Consider the following 13,916-nt stretch of genomic DNA (forward strand, 5'->3'; position numbering starts at 1 on the left):
AGTGGAGCATGCTGAACTTAACCATTAGGCCATGGGGCCTGCTCCAAAACACATGCTTTTAAAAAATTGCACCTTTAGTTTATCCAGCATGTACTATCAGGTAAAATAAACCTACCTCCCCCAAAATAGCACCCAATTGCACAGACCCTATCCTGGCATTCTCCCTGGTTCTGTCAGACAGCTAGAGAGGCTTATGGAGAAGACCTGAGGTCAAACAGCTTCTGTCAAGTGACCCCAAATTCAATAAACAGTCATTTAATCTGCTGAAGTGGTGAAAGTGACTTTAGTCTCAGTCAGAAGTGGATCAATTCATCCCCACTGGAATTTTTTTAATGCTTAGATTTTACTAGTCAGCTCACTAGAGAGTCAGGAGGAGGGGAAAAGGCGAACATCCTTTTAAAATCTGCTTTTGTTTCATTTATGTTTGCTTGAAGATCTTATGTAAAAAGCGAAATATTAATGTAAAGAGAAGGAACTAATGTGCTCCTTTGCTAGGATTACCTTTGGGTAATATCGTTACCTATTGCCAGTTCCTGTGCTATTTTCAGGAAAGACCTATTGATTTCTCAAATAACTCATCATGACTGGATTGCAATATTCTGTTTATCATATCAAGTTTTACTCTGTTTATATCCTGGCTGATGACATGTAGACGCCCAGTATAATCAAACATATATGATAGTGCATTGGAAATGCTCTGTGGCTCTTTGTAGAAGGCAGTTTGTATTCTCAATGCCTTTGTGAATAATCCTTTCACTCTTAGGAAGTTTACATTTTTCCTTCTTTGAAGAAATTTTCACTTTCTGGTATTTCGTGAATTCACTGTTGTCCACGTGATTAAGATTAAATAGGCTCCCTACTCTGATAAATACTTGCTGTCCCATGTGGTCATTGTAACCAAATCAGAATAGTTTTGTTTTGTCTTGTTTTTAAAATAAAGATTCTTTGTAAATAAGAGGCATCCCATTGTTAATGCTACTGAGCCCTTTTAAGCAATAAAACGAAACAGTGTTATGGGTGAATTAGAGGAGAAAGATGGATTATGGTATCTTTCCAAATATAACGTCAAGAGAGTTGTATATGGGAAATAATGTTATAAAACACAGATTAAGATCAGAGTCAAAGGCTCCTAGTAAAGAGACAAACAATTCGAAATACAGACACATCTTTATTTTTGGATTATGAAAATTGCAAGGAAATGTTTAGAAATTTTTCAATGTTTAAATATTACCCAATAAATATTAAGAACTGTTGAGGCATTGAATGCATGTGAATTCAAGGTAGTGAAAGAAGAGAGGATGTGTTGACACCAACAAAGGAAGTAATTTTGACTATTTAAAGGAAGAATGTTGAAGACAGAGAAGACAACAAGGAGGAGGTTACACTGAAGTAGGCAAAAAGAGAATTACAAGCCCATAAAAAATTTGTGTGGAATGAGCTGCTCCAGTAGAACGCACAAAGAAAAAATACAGCACATACTCTGTCCATCACCAAGTATTTGAGAATAAATGAGAAAGTCTCACATTTCCTTTTTAAAACACTTTTTTTTAATGTGAATTATTTATTTTTCTCCTCAATTTGAAAGGTTTTACAAGGTTATCTTGCTCATAGACGTGAAAATATGTCATGTAGAACTCCCATTTCCTTTTTTGGAGGGGAGAGTGGGAGATAGGATGAGGATCCGTTAATGGGCAAAGGGATTGCATGTCCTGCCCTGGAAATTAATTCCATGTGCCCCACCACCCTACTCCTTCTACTCAGCTGTTAAGTGATACAATATGCTTCAGTTATAGAACAAAAATACATATATATACGTGTGTGTGTGTGTATATATATATACACACAAATATATATATATATATGTATATGTATCTGATTGATTTATAATTATCAACCGTCTGTATTTCTGGGTTTCCCCCTACAGTGATAGGGAGATATAAAAAGAAAAAATATTAGTGACAATTTATTTAAAAATACCACCTATCTAAAGAGTTATTTTAGAAGGCTATATCAACACCAGCTTCAGAGTGTCAAATCATTTCCATATTCATGTAGCCTAATAGAGGATGCATAAAAGTGAACCCTTTGAACGTGCCTGGTTATATCTATTTGTAAAGGGGAATGCTCCATGAATAAATCCTACCAATGTAAAGCATGATATAATTGCTCCCATCCTAAAAATAATCTCCTCTCTGATGCCATTTACTCCTCCAGGTACTGTTCCATTTCTCTACTCCCTTTTCAGAAAACCTCCTTAAACTCTCTGTCTCCAATTCCTTTTTTGTTATTCTCACATTTTTCCATTTCATGAAAAATACACATATATGAAAATACACAACATATAAATTTATACCTAACCAATTGTCGTAAGGTAAACGCCCATGTAAATACCACCCAGGTAATGAAATAAAGTATTCTTCATAGGCCAGAATCCCCCACATGCCCTTTCTTTGTAGTGCTTTCCCTCTCGCCTATACGTAACCAGTATCTTGATGTTTATGCTATTTATCTCCTTGCCTTTTAAAAAGTAGTTTATGTAACTATGCTTCCCTAAACAGTATAATTTCTCCTATTTTTTAACATTATATAAATGGAAAAACTATGGCTTCCATTTTACTCAAAATTACATTTTTGACAATCAAGATTGAAGGTATCCATGTCACTTTAACTTTTTTTGGTATTTAATTTTTTGAATATATCACAATTTATATAGTTTTCTGACTGTAGGTACATATTTGAGTTATTTATATGGCTTGGGCATTATAAATAATAATATACCATATTGTTTTCAAACGTACCGATTTACTCTCCTTCCACCCGTGTATGAGAGTCCCTGTTCTTTCACACTCTCACCACATTTTGTGTTGTCAGATTTTTTTCTTGATGGTATTACACTGAAATCTTAATCTGCCTTTCACTGAGCATTTTCATAATTATTAGCTCTTTGGATTTTTATATTTGTGAAAGATCTGTTAAATTTCTTCCAATTTTTAAAAACTGGATTATCTTTATCTTCTTGATTTGGAAAATTTCTTTATTGTCATGGATATTAGTTCTCTGTCAAATAAATGTATTTTAAATTTCAATTGGTTCATTCAATGAGTAGAAATTCATGTCTATAGTGTAGTCAGTTTAACAATCTTTTCCTTTGTGGTTAATGCCTTTTATGTGTTACTTAAGAATTTCTCCTATTCTAGAAGTCATGAAGATATCCTATTATCTTCTAAAAATTCATTGTTTTTACTTTCACAGTTATGTTCATGATTCACCTGGCATTGATTTTTCTGTATGTTATGAGGCTTGTAAGACATCTTTATTGTCAAACAAGTGTTCATATAGGCATGGACCTATTTCTGAGCTTTTTATTCTGTTCCACTGGTACATTGATTTATCTTTAATTTAATGATTAATTATCATAGCTTTATATCAAGATTTGATCTTCAGTAAAGCAAGGTTCCCTACTTGGGTTTTTTTTTTCACTTTTGGATTAATTTTAAAGTTTTATTAGATCTTTTAAAATATATATAGAAACGTAAAAGATTAGTATATAAAACTTCTGTGTTCTCATGAACTGGTTTCAACAATCATCAGCACATGACCAGTCATGTTTTATGTCTCTAACACCGCTGAATCCTATCTGCCATACCCAACACAAGATTGGTTTAGGAAAATTGCAGATGTCCTATCATTTTATCTGTACATAACCCGAAAATACTCATTTTCTTCCTTTTTCATAGCTATAGTACTATTATTATGGAAGCCAGCAAAGAGAATAATTGATAATAATTCCTCAAATAAGTGTTCAAATTCCTCTGATTATGTAAATAGATAGAGATAATGTATGTGTGTATGTGTATATACAATCAAAAAATTTGAATGCTGATTTGGAAAATTATTGTTAATTATTGCATGTTTTCTTACTGTCTTGTAATGCACTTATGTGTATATAGATATATACTTGTTATGTATATATACATTTCGTATTTTATATTTATCCATATATATGTATGTATATACACACATGTGTGTATATGTATATATATATATATGCTTTTATGAATCAGGATCCAAATAAAGTCTGCATATTTTATTTGAAAACGTTTATTATAAAATAGATTCACTTTACAGGAAAGCTGCAAGGATGTTACAGAGTTCCCTGTTTTTTCACCGTTTCCCTTATTGTTAACGGCTTACATTTCTATGGTACATATGTCACAACTAACGAACCAATTTTAATACACTATTTTTACCTACAGTTCATACTTTATTCAGATTTCCTTAGTTTTTACCAAATGGCCTTTTTCTGACCTAGAATCCCATTAGGCTACCACATTACATTTAGTCATCTTGTCTCTTAGAATTCTTTAGACTGACAATTTGTTGGACTTTCCTTGTTTTTGATGACCTTAACAGTTTGATAAGTACTAGTCAGGTATTTTGCAGAACATTCCTTCCATTTGGTTGTGTCTGATGTTTTTCTCATGGGTAGACAAGAACGTGGGTTGTAGGAGATACACTACAGAGGTGAAGTGTCACTCTCATTGCATAATATCAAGGTTTTGTACTATCAACTTGACTATCACTGTTGGTGTTAACCTTGATCACTTAGCTGAGGTAGTGTTTGTCACATTTCTCCACTATAAAATTACTCTTTTTTCCAGCTTTTCATACTACATTTCTTTGAAGAAATCACTGTGTGCATTATACCCTTAAGGGATGGGTAGATATCCACATGAATCATTTAGTATTCTTCTGTATGGGAGATGTGTCTATTCTCCCCCATTTATTTATTTATTCAATACTGTTATTTAGTTTTTTCTCAAATGGCTCCAGTTTTGATCATTGGGAGAGCTTTTAGCTGGCTCCTGTATCCCTTTGGCGTGCCTCCATCATTTTGATTTTTGAGCACTTCCTACTTTTTTACCACAGGATGCTCTATGCTCATCTTGCATATCCACTCCCCTGGTCCTAAAATCAGTCATTTTTCCAAGAAGCCCTAGTTACTTTTATGGGAGAATGGTGTTAGAAACTAAGATCTGGGAACAGGGTGTGCTCATTGTGAATGGGATGTTGCTGCTTCTAGGCCCTCTCAGTAGACAGAGTTAGGAATAATATGTGTGTATACGATTTATATTTAATATACATTATATATCATATTGTATTCATATATTATGAATATACTTTGGAAAAGAAGAGAAAGATCTAAAAGATCCCAAATGGACCTTATACAGATGAAAAATATAATATATAAAATTAAAAAATCGGGGCCGGCTCCATGGCTAAGTGGTTAAGTTCGTGAGCTCCGCTGTGGTGGCCCAGGGTTTGGATCCTGGGCGTGGACATGGCACAGCTTGTCAGGCCACGTTGAGGTGGCATCTCACATCCCACAACTAGAAGGACATGTAACTAAGATATACAACTGTGTACTGGCGGGTTTGAGGAGATAAAGCAGGAAAAAAAAAAAAAGATTGGCAACAGTTGTTAGCCCAGGTGCCAATCTTTAAAAAAAAAAAAAAAAAGAAAAGAAAAAAAATATATTAGCAAAAAAAAAATTAAAAAATCATATAGATTAGACATGGACAAAGGAAAAAATTCAGAGAACTTGATTGCCACTGTTAAAAATAAGGGGCAGAGAGAAAAAGGATTAAAAAAAAATCAAGCTATCTAATAGATGTATATAATACATATAATAATACATCTAATACATGTAATAATAATATACAATACAAATAATTAAATTCCCAGGAAAACGGGGTGGTGGGGGGGGGCTGAAAAAATATGTATGAAAAAAATGACCCTTAACTTTCCAAATATGATAAAACGTATACCCATGAAGATCAAAGCTAAATAAACACTTTTTAAAAACCCACAACAATCACTTGGTAATGAATTTTGCTAGAAACCAATGATAAAAAGACAATCTTAAAAACAACCAAAGAAAAAAAAGACTTTGCATATATTAGTACAAAGATTGAATGATGGCATCATTCTAATAGAAACTGTGGAAGCCAAAACAATGAAGTAGACATCTTTCAAAGTCCTGAAAGAAAAAAAAGTCAACTTAGACGTCTGTTTATAATTTATATAGAACTAAAGTTTATGAAGACAAAGAACAAAAAAGAGAAAATGGAAGGATCCTGTTGCATGATTTATATGACCTTTGTGAAGGGATATATTATTACAAGGCAGAATGTAGTAAGTTATAAATGTTATAGTAAATTTTAGAGGTAAACCCTAAAAAAAAAACCCATGAATATGTATAGCTAAAAATCAATAGGGGAAATAGCATGGAATCATGCGAATTTACTTAGTCAAAAAAAAAAGGCAGAAAGAAAAGAAAAAGAAGCAAAGAAAAGCCATAACAAATTATAGAAAATAAATATCAAGACGGTGGATTTAAACTCAACCACTTGTTGTTAGTGCCGTGGGTCAAGTCTGACTTCTAGCGAGCCTGTGTACAGCAGAGCAGAATCCTTCTTTGTCTTTTTGGGCCATCCTCCCATCTTATGGGGCTGTATCAGACAATGATCTGCTGCTATTCATAGGGTTTTCAGGGCCAATTTTTTTCAGAAGTGGGTGGCCAGGTCCTTGTCCCTAGTTTGTCTTAGTCTGGAAGCTCTGCTGAACCCTGTCCACCATGGGTGACCCTGTTGGTATTTGAAATACTGGTGGCATAGCTTTCAGCATCATAGCAACACACAGCTGCCACAGTATGACAACTGACAGACAGACGATATGGTTCCCTGACCAGGAAACAAACCCTGGCCACAATGGTGCAAGTGGTAAATCTTGACCATTAGACCACCAAGGCTGGCTAAACTCAACCATATTGTTAATAATATTAAATGGAAATGGCTTGAATGCACCAATTAAAAGGCAGATTGTCAGATTGGGTAAAACAGCAAGATCCAACTGTACGCTGTCTACAAAAAATTCATTTTGAATAAAGGAAATGATTTTGCCTATTTAAACACTCCAAGTTAATTGAACGAGGCAAGGATAGTCTTTTCAACAAATTGTACTGGAACAACTCAATATCTACATGCAAAAAAAAATTAGTAATCTCAGTCCTTACTTTACATCATATACAAAAGTTAACTCCAAATGGATCATAGACATAAATGTGAATCTCTTAAACCAGAGAAAATATAGGAGATCTTAGTGACTTTGGATTACACTTAAATTTCCTAAATAAGACACAAAAAGAAAAAAAAACAAAAGAAATAATTGATAAATAGACTTCGTCAAAATAAAAAATTTTGCCCTTCTAAGGATCCTTTTAATAAATTGAAAAGGCAAGCCAAATACTGAGAGAAAATATTTGCAAAACATATATATCTGATAAAGAACTTCTATCCTAAATATACAAAGCATTCTTACAATATAATTATAAGATGACAAGCACTTTGATTTAAAAATTGGTAAAAATTATTGCAACTTTATCCAAAGGAACAGAAAACAAAGCATGTAAAAAGATGCTCAGCATCATTAACTGAGGGAAATTCAAATTAAAACAACAATGGTGTATTACTATACACTGACTAGAATGGCTAAAATTAGTACCATTGAAAATACCAAGTGTTGGAGAGGATGGAAAACAACTGGAACTCTGTTGTTTGTTGTTGATACACTGTTCGTATTGATGCCAAACGGTAAGCAACTTTGTAAACAAGTAGTTTCTTATAAAGTTAATTATACACTTACTTATGATAACGTGTGTCTGCCCAGAGATTTCGTGTAGATGTTCATAGAAATAATTATAATAACTCTAGTGTGAATAGTGCTGTATCAGTAGTATATACATTTTCTCTTGATTTGTTCAGCTGGGACCATACTAAGCACAACTGTCCTCCCAGAGCTTAAGATCTAGGAAACAGAGCAGGAAATAACTAACTCCACCTAAGTTCTCAGAAAGACTTAGAGGTGAGTTCTGAGCAACGTCTCAATGAAGAAGTTCACCAGGTAGAGGGAAATCGTGTACAAAAATATTAGGACTATTAAATTTAGTGGATGTCATTAAAACAAAAGGTAGCTTTGTGTGGCTTCCTAATCAGTGAAAGCATTTTCTCTGTGAAATTCCAAAATATTGCATTTATGTAAAATATCTGATGATATGGTTACCATGTGAAATTTGCGTTTTCTTTCTTCTTTTTTTTTTTGGTGAGGAAGATTGGCCCTGAGTTAACATCCATTGCCAAGTTTCCTCTTTTTGTTTGAGGAAGATTTTGCATGTGGAATGCTGCCACAGCGTGGCTTGATGAGTGGTGCTTTGGTCTGCACCTGGCATCCAAACCCATAAAACTTGAGCTGTTGAAGCAGAATGTGTGAACTTAACCACTATGCCGCTGGGCCAACCCCTGTGTTTTCTGGTTTGGGACTCATCTTTTGGATAACTACTGAAATGCTAGGAAAATAAATGATCAAATTTAGCTCTTATAATGAAATAAAGGGCATTTTCCAGCAGGAGAAATTTGCCAGTATTAGGATGCTTGTAATTTGTTTTCTGAGACTTACCATTTAAAACATTTTAAAAGGTCCAAGAGCTACAGATTGGCATTAACATCTCTTAACACAAGAATCTTGTCTGATTTTTCCCTATTGTATATTTCAGTATCTGAGATATAGTAAAATGTTCGATAGATATTTTTGTTGTTGAATGAATGTGAAACGATGTTCTAACAACTTATTCCACTTGCTTCCTGTCCCTTCATAGCCAAGAAAGGTATCTGTACATCAGTGACCCCAGCCATGCACTTCTTGTTTCTCTCTAGAAATTCCCACTTTAACCTTCTAATGAATAGATAAAATAAATATATTAATATTAGAATGATGTATTAAATTTATGAGACTAGTACAGTTCAGATTATGGATAAGAATCACAGAAATATTTGTCCATTTAAGAAACCTCAATTTTCTTGATGTTTATCCAAGCACTTCATATACCTTCTGGTTCCTTAATATCTGAGTAGCTGCCAGAGGTCTGTGTCTGTCTTACAAAGGTAGCCTAGTATGTGTTATCATCAGAGACAGGTTGAATTGACACACCGTGGACGCTTATCCGTCAGTCTGCCTACAATTGCTTTACAGTTGCTAAATGTCTTGCAATCCAAATTTAGAGACAGTCAAATGTTGATTTCAACAATTGCCAATTCAACAGGTGAGATTATATTGTGTGGTATCCATTGTATGGTATCTTGTTTCATCACAAGAGAATGAGATGAGGTTTCATGTAATTACATGTGAGATGATGGGTTGGATTTGCTAATAATACAAGAGCTAGTGAATCAGTCCAGTTCCTTTATGGCATTTTGTCACAGGCCTTTCAATCTGTTTATCTTTTTTTCCCTTTCCATCATATGAGTGGAGAAGTCCTTTCTTTTTGAAGGAAACAGAATAGTAAGTGCTAGATTCCCTTTACATTACTTTCACATGGCATTTATGGCCCAGGAATTACAACATTGATAAATTCTTCTATTATTGCTACAGAGAGGGAGAAACCCAAGCATCTAGAATTTTTTTTTCCTGAGGTAAATTTGCCCTGAACTAACATCTGTGCCAGTCTTGCTCTATTTTATATGTGGGTCACCACCACAGCATGACTGCCCACGAGTGGTGTAGGTCCATGCCTGAGAACCAAACCCAGGACACTAAAGCGGAGCATGCTGAACTTAACCACTAGACCACAGGGCTGGCCCCACCCCAGGCATCTAGATTTAATCACATCTTTTTCCCAAAAGTATCTTGTAAAGTCACCTTTAGAAGGAGAGGATGTTAATTTTAAATTAGTTTTCAATTAGTTCAAGAGCAGCGACATGAATAACCAAACAAAAATTTCCTTTGGAACTAGCAAAAGCAGATGTTTATTTTACAGTGTTAAAAGGCTTGGTAGAGCTTTGGACGATATGGTAGAAGATCTGGTTTCTTTTCCTTGCTAGGCCATTATCTAACCCTGAGACTGTGGATAAGATCCTTGAATAGTATATGTTTCATTTTCCTTATCTGTTGAATAGCAATGAAATTTTACATACCTCTACAGAGTTTTCTGTAAAAATCAAGCTTGATAATATATGAGAAAAAGCCTAAGAAAGTATTATGCAATGTACAAATATTTGTTATCACACAGACTCTTTTGTGTACACAAAGTATTGTGCTACATCTTATAGAGAAGTTACCCAGGCAGATAAAATCATCAGGGCTAGTCAATCTCCGTCTGGTAACCACTTATAAATTCACTTATGCCTCCCAAAGAGCAAAGAGCAGCTCATATATTTTTGGCTTCTCTAGATGCTGACTAACTCAGGGTCCTGAAGGAGAAAAACTAGTTCAACTTGTTAAGTGCTTTAATTGAGATGAATGAGAGAAAAGACTCAACATATTGATTGAATATTGACTATAATACCGTCCCTCTCCTTCATGGAGTTTAGAGTTCTGTTGATTTATGTGTATATAAATTAAAATTTGATCTTTCCCGCAACACATCCTCAAACTGCAAATTCTTAAATTCAGAAGTTCCCTCTCTTCATATCCTCCAATCCTTTGTGTTTTCTTCTTCCAACTTTAGCATGAGTCATGTTACACTTGTTCTCACTCACTGAGATCTCCTGGACCTTTAACCCGTTAACTTCTCCTTCTCTGTCGGCTCCATCCAAGACCTTTTTCTTCCTTTCCTATTCAACTTAGACTTCACATCAACCACTTAGACTCTCCCTTAAAATATTCTCAACTGATTTTCACTGTAATATTTCCAATGTTTACATCTAACTCTCTTGCATGCTCAGAGAATATGGCTTGGGTCAACGTAGCAAACTGGAATATATTGTAATCATTATGGATGCTGGTCTGCAATCCCAACTGAACCATCAACACTGCCCCCCACCCTCATCCTTCTATGTTTCCTGAGTCAGCTCTCTCATCCATTTGCCACAGTAGTAATTACCAACTTTTTTATTTACTTCAAATTTATCATATAAATTCTGATCTTTCTCTACTACTGCAAAAAAGAAATAGACCACTTTAGAGAAGAATTATGTCGAATGTTTGCTAAAAATCTACACACATACCTGTATCTCTTTCTGAATTGTAAAACATTGCTTCTCTACTGGCTTGTTCCTATTAATATTTAAACATGATTGAGTCACATCAGCAAAATGGCCAAGATGTCCCTCCCGTACTCCCCCTCCAACAGTACTTTGGCATCCATGCACAGACAAAAGTGCTTTCCTGAGAGCTTTGGGATTGAGGTAGCAGACTCTGAACATTCTCAAGCTCATTTTATGAGGCCAGCATTACTGTGATACTAAGACAGATAAGGACACTACAAGAAAAGAAACCATAGGCCAATATCTTTGATGAATATAGATGCAAGAATTCTCAAAATAATTCTGGAAAACCAAATTCAAAAGCATATTAAAAGGATCATACACCATATTCAAGTGGGATTTATCCCTGAAATGAAAGAATGGTTCAACATATGCAAATCAACTAATACAATACACCATATTAATAGTATGAAGGATAAAAATCATATGATCTTTTCAATAGATGCAGAAGAAGCATTTGACAAAATTCAACATCCTTTCATGATAAAAGTTGTCAATAAATTGGGTATAGAGGAAACATATTTCAACATAATAAAGGCCATATATGATAAATCCACAACTAACAACATATTCAACAGTGAAAAGCTGAAAAATTTTCCTCTAAGATTAGAAACAAAACAAGGGTGCCCATTTTCACCACTCCTGTTTGACATAATACTGGATGCCCAAGCCAGAGCAGTAAAGAAAGAAAAAGAAATAAAAGCCACCAAAATTGGAAAGGAAGAGGTAAAATTGTCTCTGTTTACAGATGACATGATCTTATATACAGAAAACCCTGAAGGCTTCACCAAAAGGCTGTTATAATAAATGAATTCAGTGAAGTTGCAGGAGACAAAATCAACACACAAAAATCAGTTGCATAAGTATACATTAACAATAAAATATCTAAAAGAGAAACAAAATCTCACTTACGATAGCATCAAAAACAATAAAATACTTAGGAATAGATTTAACCAAGGAGGTGAAAGATCTGCATACTGAAAAGTATAAGATATTGGTGAAAGAAATTGAAGAAGACACAAATAAATGAATATAGGAAAGATATCCTATATTCATAGATCAGAAATATTAATATTGTTAAAATGTCCATAATATCTGAAGCCATCTACATTTTCAATGAAATCCCTATCAAATTCTTATGGTATTTTTCAAAGAAACAGAGAATACAAACCTAAAATTCATATGGAACCACAAAAGATTATGAATAGCCAAGGCAATCTTAAGAAAGAAGAACAAAATTGGAGGCATCACACTTCCTGATTTCAAATTATACTACAAAGCTATAGTAATCAAGAGTGTGGTACTGGGAAAAAAACAGACACAGATATCAATGGGACAGAATAGAGAGCATAGAAATAAACCCATGCAGATATGGTCAACTAGTACTTGATAAGCAAGCCAGGAATACTCAATTGGGAGAAGATATTTTTTTCAATAAATGGTTCCAGGAAAACTGGATATTGACAAGGAAATGAATGAAACTGAACCCCATCTTATACTATCACAAAAATTAACTGGAAAAGGATTAAAGATTTAAATGTAAGACATCAAACCATAAAACTCTTAGAAGAAAACATAGAGAAAAAGCTCCTTGACATTGGTCTTGGCAATGAAATTTTTTGCATATGACACCAAAGCGTAGGCAACAAAAGCAAAAATAAGTGGGATTAAACCAAACTAAAAAGTTTTGCATGGTAAAAGAAACAATCAACAGAATGAAAAGACAGCCTATGGAATGGGACGCAATATTTGCAACCATATATCACACAAGAGGTTAATATCCAAAATGTGTGAGGAACTCACACAACTCAATAGTGAAAAACAAATAATATGATTTAAAAATGGGCAAAGGACCTGAATAGACATTTTGCTAAACAAGACATCCAAAATGGCCAACAGTTACATAAAAAGATGCTCAACATCACTAATCACCAGGGAAATGCAAATCAAAACCACAATGAAATATCACCTTACACCTGTTAGAATGGCTACAATATCAAAAAGACAAGATATAAGGATTGGCAAATATGTAGGGAAAAGGGAACTCTAGTGCCTTGTTGATAGGAATGTAAATTGGTGCAGTTATTATAGAAAATAGTATGAAGGTTCCTCAATAAATTAGAAATAGAACCATGATATGATCCAGAAATCCCACCTCTGGGAATATATCTGAAGGAAATGAAATCACTATCTTGAATAGATATCTGAACCCTGCCCTTTGTTCATTGCAACATTATTCCCAATAGCCAAGGCATGGAAACAATCTAAGCATCCATCAATAGATGAATGGGTAAAGAAAATGTAGTATATATCAATGAAATATTACGCAGCCATAAAAAAGAAGGAAATCTTGCCTATTGCAACAACATGAATAGACCTTGATGGTATAATGCTAAGTGAAATAAGTCAGAGAAAGGCAAATTATGTATGATCTCACTTATATGTGGAATCTAAAAAAAAAAAAAATCCAATTCGTATAAATAGAGAATAAAATGGTGGTTGCCAGGGCCTGAGGGATGGAGGAAATGGGGAGATGTTGTTGAAAGGGTGAAAACTTCCAGTTATAAGATAAATAAGTTCTGGAAATCTAATGTACAGCAGGGTGACTGCAGTTAATCATACCACATTATATACTTGAAAGTTGCTAAGAAACTAGATCTTAAATCTTCTCATCACACACACAAAATATTGTAATTATGTGAGATAATAGATGTGTTATCTAAACTTATTGTGGTAATCATTTCTCAATATGTATGTGTATCAAATTATCATGCTGTATCCTTAAACTTACACAATGTCATACATCAATTATATTTC

Source organism: Equus quagga, chromosome 7 (assembly GCF_021613505.1).
Source record: "Equus quagga isolate Etosha38 chromosome 7, UCLA_HA_Equagga_1.0, whole genome shotgun sequence".
NCBI classification, from domain to species: domain Eukaryota; kingdom Metazoa; phylum Chordata; class Mammalia; order Perissodactyla; family Equidae; genus Equus; species Equus quagga.